Below are 13,328 nucleotides of genomic sequence, written 5' to 3' on the forward strand. Positions count from 1 at the left end.
GACAACAAAGCTGTCAAGCAAAAGTTATTCCTATTGACAAGACCTATCCAACGACGTTAGTTTTATTACTATTGCAGGGTGGTCCAGCCTCCAATAGCAGTAAGATGAACTGACGAGTATCGGAACTTATAAGTCATATATCTCTGAACGGACAACTGTGACAACAAAGCTGTCAAAGCAAAAGTTATTCCGATTGACAAGACCTATCCATATCCAACGACGTTAGTCTTACTGCTATTGGAGGGTGGTCCCAGCTCCCATATATTTTTGCCCATCCTGTTTTAACCTTATCTAAATATTATACCTTTATATATTATTACATATTATTATATACCTTTTAACCTAAATCTAAAATAAGGTCTTGATTTTGGGGGTTAGACTACTTACGCTGAGTTTCAGAAAGGAAAATTGAATGTCTGCATTAAATCTATGTAGGTATGTCGCTTTCTATCCATACTGCCAAAGCAAGGGCTCATTGAAGTTATATAAGTAAATATCATGTATATTTAAGGTCGACATTATTTTAATGTCCCCTTCTGCAACTCAGCTTCAATATTTTATTTTTAGTACATGATCATATATTATATAAAAATATAATATTTTCCAGCTTAGCAAAGTTCTAATGCAAATAATTAAATAAATATTTTACATTCTACTCAAAAGAATCTTTATTTACCCGCTATAAATTAAATTAAATAAACTTGACAAACGAGCAGAGCGCAGTTGGACATCAAAGGAATGCGGTATGTATGAAATGTCTTTTGGGGTAAACCTACGATTATAAATAAAAGTAAACTAGGGTTTATCCAGGGTCTACGCTTTGTCGATTTACATCAAACGAACACAGAGCCAGAGCGAGAACAATGGAGTAAAAATCGTGTCGGCGTTTCCGAAAACAAACGGAGCAAAGCGAGGCTATGCAAACCAAACAAGCATTTTTTCAAACCTAGGAAACCGAGTGAAGGCACTACAAAACAAATGATTTGATACTTCGTAAATGGTACTTCGCTTTGACTTTGACTTCGCGATCGCCCCCTCTGACAGCTCATTCTCGTAGTGCAAAAATTGCGAATTGCGAATCCTAAAAATTATGAATTCCTAAAATCTTATTTTTCTCGAATAACCAATAGTGCTGTACCCCTGCCCTGTTACAACACTATGCATGGGGTTTCAAAATGAGTATTAACTACCTACAAATACAATACATAGTAGTTACTTTACTCTAATGCAGCGTATAATAATTTCATCACAATTCTGATTCGTTTAATACGAGTATTACAAGAGGAGAAATATTGTAGAGATGTTTGGTCTGGGTTACTGGTTTGATTAAATAGTGATTCAATCCTATGCATCTGTATTTATTTGCACCAGTCTATTGGCCTCGATTCTGTAAGGCTTGTATTAAAATATAAATTCATAAATATGAGGGGACATCTCGCACACGGTCGTCTGACCACAAGCTAGGCAGAGCTTTTCGTAGATCCTGTATATACAGATAAATACAACACAAACATAAATATTTAACACCCAACAGCCAAGTATTATAATCTATCTTTAAATAAAATGTGTTTGCAGATATTTAATAGCTACCCCCTCCAGGGGATGCAACCCGAGGTCTTCGGCAGTCAGGGCCACTAACCACTACACCATTCGGGCGTCTTTTATTTCTTTCACAAATAAATTTGAAATGAGATTTACATAATATAATTTGCAAAAACGGAAAAAGGTAACGTTTTCTTCTATTATTTGAAACCGCAAAATTTTAAAGGCCCTTAGGCCAAAGAATGGTATTCAAACTATCAAACTATCAATCAAAAGTAGGTACCTAAACATAGACTTTTTTATTTATTAGTCTATATACTTAGGTAAAGTATATAGAATGTAAATGTATTCATTATAAATAAGATAAAAAAGGTTTCACAAAATATGGTCAGATGTAGTGGGTTTACAATCATGTATTCAATAGCTTACCTTCCAGGCCAAATTGACTTTTCATACAAGTTATATTATCGACGACGCAATAGGGACAAGGGACGCTTTAAAATTGATTTAATATAGGCTTGAAGCCTTTTGTGTGGTTTGGCGAAACCTTTGTTACGGGAAAAGCACACACTGTACACCATCAACAATGCCATTTATAAGATCTACCTCGACGATAGGCTATTGATAAAAACACACTATTTTCTCTTTGACCAAACGTTACCCTTAAAATAACCTCCTTTTCGTTTCTCATTGGCCATTGTAACAGAGTAAACGGAGTTTGATCCTTTTGAAGCTTTGATATAGGATTAGAGTATTCAATACGGAGTTTAATACATTGAGCATCCTTTTGTTGCTCCCGTCACGAACAATGGCGGAGCAGTGACAGATCGAATATTGCGTAATTTTATTACTGAGTAGCTTGTTTTTTAAAGGTTACTAGACCTAGTATTTAGAATCTAAAAGTCAGTAGAATCTTTTTTTGAGTTTTTAACATTAATTTCTAGAATGGGGAAAAAACGTCTCATCTCTAGAACAAGATCACGTGAAGTAAAGTGTTCACGAAAAAGTTCCACTCATAAAATTCCGACACCTATCGACCCTATTTTTTACCAAACATTCAATATTTACGTTTTTAATTGTTAATACTCTGATACACTGTTAAATATACTTCAATATTGCAGACGGGGTTTCCTTTTAGTAGTAATTTGGTGATTTTCCCACTGGAACTTTTTCATTGCATTGTGAGTGTATATGTAAGTATAATAGATTTTTGCCCAGTAACAGAAAATATGTTCACTAGATTATAAAACAAAAGATTTTTACTTTTTTTTAATAAATCCATTAAACACTGGGCAAAATACATTATTGACTTTCCTTTTACATTTTCTGTCTGGCTAAGTACTCTTGAATCATCCTCATTACGCTGTATGAAATATTGTTAACGCAAATTAAACCTACTTATGAATTCTCAATGATAAGTACTAAAAGACCGAGCTCTCTACGTTTTATTGTAGGTAAAATATATTCAGCATGAGAGCAGTTAATAAGCAGCTTATATGAGATCATGAATTTACTCCCCTTATTTTTAAAATATATCTTAGTTTTTGTTACTGGAAAGTAATAGGTACTTGGGTATTATTTTGAAATATAGCCATTAGGAAGTTAATATTGTACTACCAGGTAGTCTGTTCTTAGAAATGAAATTAATAGACGGAATTGATTAATAGCAATTCAGCTGCAAATTTCATGTTTTCTTTTAAAATATGCGGATGGTGGTGAAATTTTCAATATTTTAACTTTCATATGGTACAATAGGTAGTAACAATTTTAAGATTTGAAGGAATGTTCGATTTAATAAGGATATTGTGCATTGTACTCAATAAAAAACGGCGATACGGCTCGCAACCTACCACGTGAGTACAATTCGGCGACTGAAAAATTTCCATTTACAATAGCTCCAAATTACTTTTTGAAAAGGCTAGCCGCCGTCTGCATTATTGAAGTATGAACATTTAACAGCGCATCGGAATATTACCAACGAAAACTTTTTTTATCATTGTGATTAAAATTAAAATCAAAAATAAAATTTAAAAAATCCACTTTCAAAATGCCGATACCAAAAAGCGCATTTTTTTAAATATTTTTTGAAAGTGGAACTTCTTTTTTGCTCGTGAGTGTAAAATTAAAGATGAACTTATACTAACAAACAATCATGAAACAAAATACTGAAACCAAACGATACCACAGAGAACAACATACGAGTGAAAAATGATTTAACCGGAGGCTGTTGATGCTACGCTACTGAAACATAATAACTATCTATCCAATACATAACAATATTTTATTACTATCCAGGTATCCTTTGTATTTACAGATTTCAGTTTCCAGATTTGTGGTGAAAACGGCTTTAACGCATAACGCATAACAAAATTTGAACTTAAAAACCCCGTATTAAAAAAAAAGGTAGACTAAAGATAGTACTAGTTTAGAACCGATTATAGTCCAGAGATTTCATACATATTAGTAGTCTAAATCCGGATTTATGCCAAAACTATCTTTAGTCTTCGATTTATATTAATCGTGTTTGTTTATTATACTCGAATAGGTACTACTTAACAGCTCAGACGAATAACATTTAGGGATCTCAACCTCAACATACTGAAGTCTTATTCTGGTGGGTCAGCAAAAATCGATTATAAACCAATGCTCGAGAAAATCGAGCGACGAAAATATTTCAATCAATACAAGAAGCACCACATCTCGTGTAATTAGCACACCATTTATATCGCTTTTACAAAATGTGTGGATTGCAAATTTACAGGCACACTACCTACTATGCGTGATATTTGTTTTCGTATCGATTTTTTTCTGGTATTATTCATCAATTTCATATTTATTACAAAACTCAGTTAAGGATACTCCTATCAAAATAACAGAACTAAACTCTACGTTTCATACACTTATATATTCACTATTTGGAGTACCCTCTGTGTAATGCGGCTTAAGCACGCACTAGGGTACACGAACACGAACGCAATAACGGAATTCGCAGTAAAAGCTGTCAGGAGCTTTCCGAAATGGTAAAAGGTGCCGATTCAATAAACACAACCTCACTTTGTGGCTACAGCCTATGTTTCTGGGGGTCACTCTCTAAATAAAATAAATAAATAAATATGTGGGGACATCTCACACACGGCCATCCGACCCCAAGCTAGGCAGAACCTGTGTTATGGGTGTCGGACAGCTGATATATGTACACAAATACATAGATAGATAGATACTAAATATAAATATCAACACCCAAGACCCGAGTACAAATATCTGTCTTTAAACAAATATCTGCCCCAGCCGGGAATCGAACCCGGGACCTACGGCTCAGTAGTCAGGGTCACTAACCACTACGCCATTCGGTCGTCAAATCGACGAACGAATGAACAATAATCGCAAAGCAAATGGCACTCGATAGAGCCGTGGTTAGCGCAGCGTTCTCGTTCGTTCGTTCGTAGATTTATAAAGTGACCCCCCTGCTCGGGAATAATTTTCAGTGGACATGCCCGTCAAGAATGAAGGTACTTAAACTGTACTCATTCTTATGTGTTACAAAAGATGAACAATCTTGGTGTGTTTTAATCAAAATACAATTAAACAAATAAACTACAGCCATAATAAATGGTTGAATTACGAAATCAATAATTTTTGCTTGTAAGTTTTTCATTTATTTTCTTATTATAACTTAGTTTTTAAATTAATTCAAATAAAAAGACACTCCAAGACTGCTCAAAATCTTTGCTAAGTAAGAAAAAATACGTAATACTTCGCTGCGTATTCATAGAATGAACTGTCAGTTTACAAGAGGCTTGCAAACTGCATCTTGATACTCGAATTTGGTCCTACTGTGTCACACAAAGAGTCGTACTTGGAGAATCACGATGACGCTTGCTAGCTTCAGTGAACAGTTTCGTAATATGAATTTGGGGGTTAATATTTTCGGCAACAAACAACTTTTTTTGTGAGTATTGTGTTTGTGGTTTTTTTCATTAGCTTTATTGAAGTAACATTTATTAACTACATTCATCTATATTTTTATTTACGATACCAGGAATACTATTGCTTTACTGTTGATTGTGAACCCTCAAATTATCTCATTCTATTATAATATTTTGCAGTGTACTGCCAGTTTGACCACTGATAAAACCGTACCCTATTTATGCTATTGCCTGGCCTGAGCTGCGTGAGCAACTCACCTCGGTCGTTGCTTAGCACTGACAAACCCCCTCTCAGACAGCGCTGATGGCATACCAGCCGGTCGGGGTGGTATGCCCTTAGAGCCCTACGGGTCTGTCTGTATTGATAACAAGAATAAATAATTGTACATATGTGTTAGATTAAGTTTTTTTTGTAATTTTTGTCCATATTTTTGTGTACAAATAAAGAATATCTCTTCTATTCTATTCTAAATATCATACATACACATAATTATTACACATACTTACGTAATCCCCGAAGGGGTAGTTAGAGGTGACTCGCAAGCGATAATATCAATTTATTTTTATTCAATTTCACTGCACCGAACGAGAAATCACACCAAAACACAGGGTGTTGAAGGAAGATAATGCAAATCTTAATTTTTTTTGGCTTGTCCTTAGGTACTAATTGTTTTCGTTGTGTGTGCTTAGAATGACGATTTCGCACCAAAAGCTTATAATAATATGACTCTCTGTAGAGGCGGATTCATAATTTTAATTTAATCTATTATTTCACTCTGTCATTTTGTTAGGACTAGGACACACTTGTTTTTATTAAACATTTTTAGTACTCATAAAATATATATTCCAAAAAACAATAACGTGGAATTTTAATTTCATAAATCATGTAGGTAAGTACATAAGTATAATATGTGCGATGAACTTCACGTAGGTATACCTACTCGTAACTGAGAAATATGGCCAACCACAAAACACAGCGAAATGAAAAGCGGCACACTGCTTTCAAAGTCCGTTTAAAAGGACCCCCCCTCTCAAAAAAATTATACCGGATAAGCTCTGAGCTCGTTCTTCCATGTTTGGCCTCTCCTTTACTCTATCGATTTTCATGTGCATTTCTAGGACCCCGACCACGTACATCACATATTTGGCAAATGAACGTTGTTACATATCCGGCTGTGCTCATCAGTTCCCCGTATTGTCTTTTATTATTAGCAGTGATGCGTGGCCGGCATGCCGCCGCCACCTAAGTGTGCTCTGAATATTTGCCATGACACAACGCTGTGTTTCCAAATGCAAGTAAAATACGAAATCCCTTTGTAACACTGTGCTTTTGGTAATTTGTGAAAGTAATATTCGCATTTCACAGGTGTAGGTATAGTCGGACTGGGCTTTGCGTCCACCTTGAATAATTTCCAATATCTGTTCCGAATCACGAGTACTTTTTTAACACAAGAGCGCCTCTTCAAAAATACATCATGCTCGGTTGCTTTGCTATATTTTTTGCAAAAAAAAACATGCGGTACACCGGCTTACAATTTGGAAGTCCGCTTTGATTTTAGATTTTCGGTAAGTAAATCCTAGCCCGGTAAATATGACAATAATTTGTCATTATACCTAAACATTAAAAATTCTTACTTTTTAATGTTTTTAATTCATGCGGATTTTAAAACAGTGTCTCTCACGGGTCTCTCCAACACAAGCAAGCTTGTGCTGAGAGAGTTGTCGGGTAAATGGGGAACCCGACTGTGACATGTTTTCAAGCTGCCCGAAGGCCGAAGCGCAGAAGTGCTCATAAAACATCCACGTGAAAACGGTCACCCATGCAATGAGTGACCGTGCCATGTGTTGATTAACTTCAGCGATCGGTTTCGATCACTGACACTAGCTGCTGCTGGACTACGGGCGCTACAAACATTAACATAACTTCATACACTCACGGGCAATGAAAAAGTTCCAGTTTTCTAACATTTTGTTTTAAATTTGAACAAAACAATACCGTTTTTAATTGGTAATATCCTGATGCTCTATTAAATGCACTTCAATGTTGCAGAAGGCTTAATTAAGCTAGCTTTTTTCGTTTAGAAGTAATTTGGTGCTTTTCTCAGTGGAACCTTTTCATTGCCCGTGAATTTAATTATAAGTAATACTAGCTTAAGAAGAGTTTAAAAATGGACAATAACAGATTTTCGGCGCATCCCTTTGGAAAACCGAAGTGAACCCACAAAACAAACAAATGGAAAAATATCCGTGCGTGCGGTATGGATTCGGCCAAAGGGTGCTATTGCATTTTTTCATACGAGTAAACCAGGAATGCAGAACATTCAATGTACTCTGTTTATTTTCTCATGTTCGATAGGTAGCTAGCAAGTTTTTATATATTTAGGTAGATACCTACTATGAATATTAATAACATGCAATATTCAGTAGGTATAATTATTTTGTCTGTCTGTAAAATAGATTAACAGTGTGTGTTGTTTTCGGACAAAATATTTCTTGGTTTCTTTCTTTTTATCCCACAAATGCATTTGAGATTAAAATATCACAAAATACTTATCTGCGAAACTTTTTACCCGACTGCCGAAGGAGGAGGGTAATGTTTTTCGATTGTATGTATGTATGTTTGTCTGTTTCTTTGTTCCCTCCTGTAGCCTAAACGGCTTGATAGATTTTGATTTATGATGTATCGTTAGAAGCGTATTGATGGCGCAATGGTCATAGGTTATGTGACGTTACATTTAAATGTACATAGAGCCCTCTAGAGGACATAACGTGATGATGGAAAAAATAATATTTTTCCAACTATGCCGTGTGGGGTATCAAATGAAAGGGCTTGATTTGCACATTCCAAAAATATGCATATTGTATTTAAATAACAACACCAATATGATTGAAATAAAAAATGTTCATGAAGTAAAACCCGACTACTGACGTAAAATTTCATAAAATAAAAACAAGTAAAAAGTTACAAATAAAATAATATAATTATAAACAAACAAAAATCCCGACTGCACGCTAAAAAGATGAAAACAAGTCCCAATGTTAATGGAAAGTATCGCAGGCGGGGACCAACTTGACCGCCACACAAGGCCGTTTTCTAAGTAACATTCAGCTAAATGGTGAACCCTCTGCTGGTCCCCACCTACGATACTTTCCATTAACATTGGGACTTGTTTTCATCTTTTTAGCGTGCAGTCGGGTTTTTTGTTTGTTTATAATTATATTTTTTTATTAATCCATGAAATTACATAGGTAAGTATACCTACTATAAAACTCACGGTTCATTTTGACTTACCACAACGAGTCAAACTGTAGTATCACGATTACGTGACGCTTGCAAATCTCTTGTAAACTGCCCGTCTAGTACAGGTTCGCTGTTTGTCGAAAACTATAAAAGTTTCAGTTTTCTCGCATGCAAAGTGGCACCTCTAGCGGAAACTATCATAAAACTTTTGACAAATAATGTAAGCAGGTGACAGAAGAATACCTAAACTTTTTTCGTAGACATAAATTGCAAAACTCGTACCAGAGGCCCTGACTGACAGTTAGTTCGATGAACTCGGCGGTAACTATTGGACTAGCTATAAGATCATGTGCAACTATTACAAACACATATATTAAGCTTACACTCCGGCCTCAAATACTAATAGACTGATAACCGCGTCTCTATTACGTTGTATTAGTGGCTGGTTTGGGTTTGCCGGAGTATAAAGCTCAGCCTCAGGGCTGGACGACGATGGTTGTGGTGTAAACAGTATTTGTAAACATAAAGGGGTCCCCATATTGCAGACAAACCTATCGCCTATCTCTCTAACATTTATCATAGACGCAGAATTATGATAGATTTTGACAACGGTAACCTGTACAACAGTTTCATCCATAGGGAAATTCCACGGATATTCATTTTATTATGACGTCACATATCCTGTAACCACCGCATGAAAAGCACATTAATTATTAACTCGCAGATTAATCCAAAACAGAAAAGTCCAGCTTAATAACGAACGCCGCCACGCTGTCTGAACTAAAAACGTAGGTACAAATATTTTGTTATTTTTTTAAATTAATTTCTTTAAAAAATTGGGGCCATTCATTTGTTGTCAGCATTTTGTGAAATGGTCTAAGACCATGAATGGAACTTTTTCATTGGTCGCGAGTGTATGGTATATTTATACAATAAACTTATGAGATGCCACAACAAAGTAATTTTCATTTTATTTGAATTCCCGTCGAACCAAAGGCAGCCTGTCCGTGACTACATGCCGTGTGACGGCTCCCCGGGGTGTCGTAAGATGGCTCTAAGATGGCAACCATGACGCGGAAATTAAAATTCAAACAGCCAAGACGTTTTCTGCTAAACAATCATACCATTATCGCTAACATGTGCCCAGTCGGTGACTAAATATTTCAGCAACTTTCTCTCTGTTAGGTCATAAAAAAGTTCAACCAATTATGGATTTTAGTAGGAAAAATTGCCAAAATCTTGCCATAATTGTTTTATAATATTTTTTCTCTTCCGTAGCACGATCAAAGGCTACATTAGCAGAGTAGAGAAGAAAGAAAAGAAAAAATAATACTAAACTGGGAGTGTAAAATTTAATTGGAACCATACTGTGTGATGCTACTATTTAGCAGAACTTGTATTATATCTCGGTTTATTGTAACTTTGTAAAATGCACGTGGCACCTGATGTGATAGTTTATTTTTTATTTGTTCTTCCTTTACTCTATTATTGCAACTACAAAAGCACTTATTACATATAAAAAAAACAAATTGCCAACTTTATCAAGCTCAATGCTAAACTTGATCGTGGAATTCGTTAGTGAGGTCCGTTTGCTTATAATTTGGGATCTTTCATAAAGGGTGAGTTGCATTGCATCAAACATTTAACCGTATTTAAAACAATTTCTGTCTGGTTCTGAGACTATGCCGTCAAAGCAAGCGAGCAATAGATTTAATTTGGATGAAGTGGCTGGAGCAAGTCACCCTAGGTATATTAATTGAACTACCTACATAAGTTTAGGTAGTAAATTAGTGTTGCCGCTCGATAGTCTAGCTAGATTGTGTATCAATAGCCTAACGATACTTTAAGGAATCATAATGGTAGCGATATAAGGTACCTACCTACCTGGCATAATCCTACTAATATAATAAACTAGCTGTTCCCGCGCGCTTAGCTTCGCCTTAAAAAGTTTTCCCGTGGGAATTCCGGGATAAAAAGTAGCCTATGTTCTTTCCCAGGGTCTAGACCGTATGTATACCAAATTTCATTCAAATCCGTTCTGTAGTTTTGGCGTGAAAGAGTAACAGACAGACACGGGTACTTTCGCATTTATAATATTAGTTAGGATGCGGAAGTTTGTGAGTATGTGTGTATGTTTGTTACTTCCTCACGTCAAAACCAATTGTCATGAAATTTGGTATGGAAAACTTTTTAAGGTAGAGCGAAGCCCGTGGAAATAGCTAGTAACTCAAATAATTTGCAAGCTTTATTGGCAGTGGGTGAGTTTACCGAGGACGATGCATACCATGAACTGGCGAACATAGCGCCAACTTCCACCATATTCCATCTTTGGTGAAACTATTCACTTTGTCTTTGCTGGATTTTAAGAAAATTGCATTGTAAACAGAAATGTCGATGCTCAAAGCATTCCGGTGGTCATTCCGAAGTTTGTGTTGTTTGATAGTTACGACGAAGTGGCATTTCAGTACCTAGACTACCGGGAAAATATGTTTTATACGTCCGATCGGTAGAACAAAGGAATTCAGACGTGGCGAGAACCTACTTACTTACTTATTACAGTGAAGGTCATTCGGGATTGTGCACTCACGAGCAATGAAAAACTTCCAGTGACATATGGAACGTCCGTGACAGGTGGAACTGTTTTATTGCTTATGAGAGTTATAATGAGTGTGGTATCTACAATCTATGATGAGTATGATGACATCTATTATAAAAAATATATAAATAATAGCTGTTCCCGCGCGCTTCGCTTCGCCTTAAAAAGTTTTCCCGTGGGAATTCCGGGATAAAAAGTAGCCTATGTTCTTTCCCAGGGTCTAGACCGTATGTATACCAAATTTCATTCAAATCCGTTCAGTAGTTTTGGCGTGAAAGCGTAACAGACAGACAGACAGACAGACAGACACAGTTACTTTCGCATTTATAATATTAGTTAGGATGAGAGTTATGATGAGTGTAGTATCTACAAACTATGATGAGTATGATGACATCTATTATAAAAAATATATAAATATAAACAAACAAAATACCCGACTGCACGCTAAAAAGATGATAACGAGCCCCAATGTTAATGGAAGCCTTGGAGGCCACAAAGAAACACACAAACATACATACATACATCCTTCGGCAGTCGTGTAAAAAAACATTACCCTCCTCCTTCACACAGTGCCCTGTATATTATTTATAGCTGTTCCCGCGCGCTTCGCTTCGCCTTAAAAAGTTTTCCCGTGGGAATTCCGAGATAAAAAGTAGCCTATGTTCTTTCTCAAGGTCTAGACCATATGTATACCAAATTTTATTCAAATCCGTTCAGTACTTTTGGCGTGAAAGAGTAACAGACAGACAGACAGACAGACAGACAGACAGACAGACACAGTTACTTTCGCATTTATAATATTAGTTAGGATGTATGTAAGTATATTGTGGCGATGGCACGTGAACCTCCAGTATTGTAGATTAATTTTACTGAAAGTGGACTTTATTTTATTTTACAAACAATACTTACTGCATTCAAAGAATTTGCAATAATCGCGTGTAAATCGAAACCGCTCATAAACAACAGGTGTTGTTAGTTAAGTAGAACTTGTCTACTAATCGAAAGTAAGAATCATGAGAATAATTTTATTGGAAGTAACATATCAGCATAAATATAGGTTGACGCTGGGTGCGAAATCGTACTATAATTATAAATGCCAAAAAAGTATGTGAGTATATGTGTATGTTATACTTCAATGGAATCTCAATGAATTCGATTTTAATGGAATTTTGTATGTAGTTAGCTGACACCTGGGATTAACACATGGGCTACTTTTTCCCATTGGAAAACTTTTTAAGGCGAAGCAAAGCTAAGCTCGCGGGAACAGCTAGTGCGTAAATAAAAGGTCATAAAGTGACACCAGTGACACCCGATAACAGCCGCCGGCGGCGCAGGCCTCCCCTAGAGCCCCCCTGAAGGAGGGTTACTCTATACTGACGAAAAACGATAACGAACGAGAGATGTCGTGCAAACGGCACGTTTAATACAACAAGATGGAGTCTTGACTCGCATTCGGATGTCTTTGCCCAGCAGTGGGATGCAAGAGGCTTAATAAAAAGGTCAAATTTATGTTATCAAAAAAAGAATTATCAAAATCGGTGCATAAATGGCGGAGTAATTGATGAACATAATTATGTACTTACATAAAAAAACGTACATACAGACGAATTGAGAACCTCCTCCTTTTTTCGAAGTCGGTTAAAATTAAAATGTCACGATTACGCTTCCCGGGTGTTGAAGGGGAGATATCGCCTTCTGCCCATGAGCCTAAATGGGCAAAAATTTACTAAAGTCTCTATCTATTCTTTTATCTCGGATGCCCACATAGTCAAGTGCAAACAACTCTTGCACTTGTCAATTGCACGTCAATTGTATCTGAGATTGACAGAAACAGTTCTATGTTCTAAGTTATAATTCTACCAGCCCCAATGATTGAATCGAATTTATTCGCGGCGAATTCAATAAGTAACTACTTCCCTATTTAAGAATATTTATGAAACAATGTAAAATTATATGCGATAAGGCGACCGATACAGAGTTACTAGTCTGTAAGTTTATTTTTCTTGCGTCTTTTTATGTGGTG

The sequence above is a fragment of the Plutella xylostella genome, chromosome Z, assembly GCF_932276165.1.
Source record: "Plutella xylostella chromosome Z, ilPluXylo3.1, whole genome shotgun sequence".
Taxonomy (NCBI): Eukaryota; Metazoa; Arthropoda; class Insecta; order Lepidoptera; family Plutellidae; genus Plutella; species Plutella xylostella.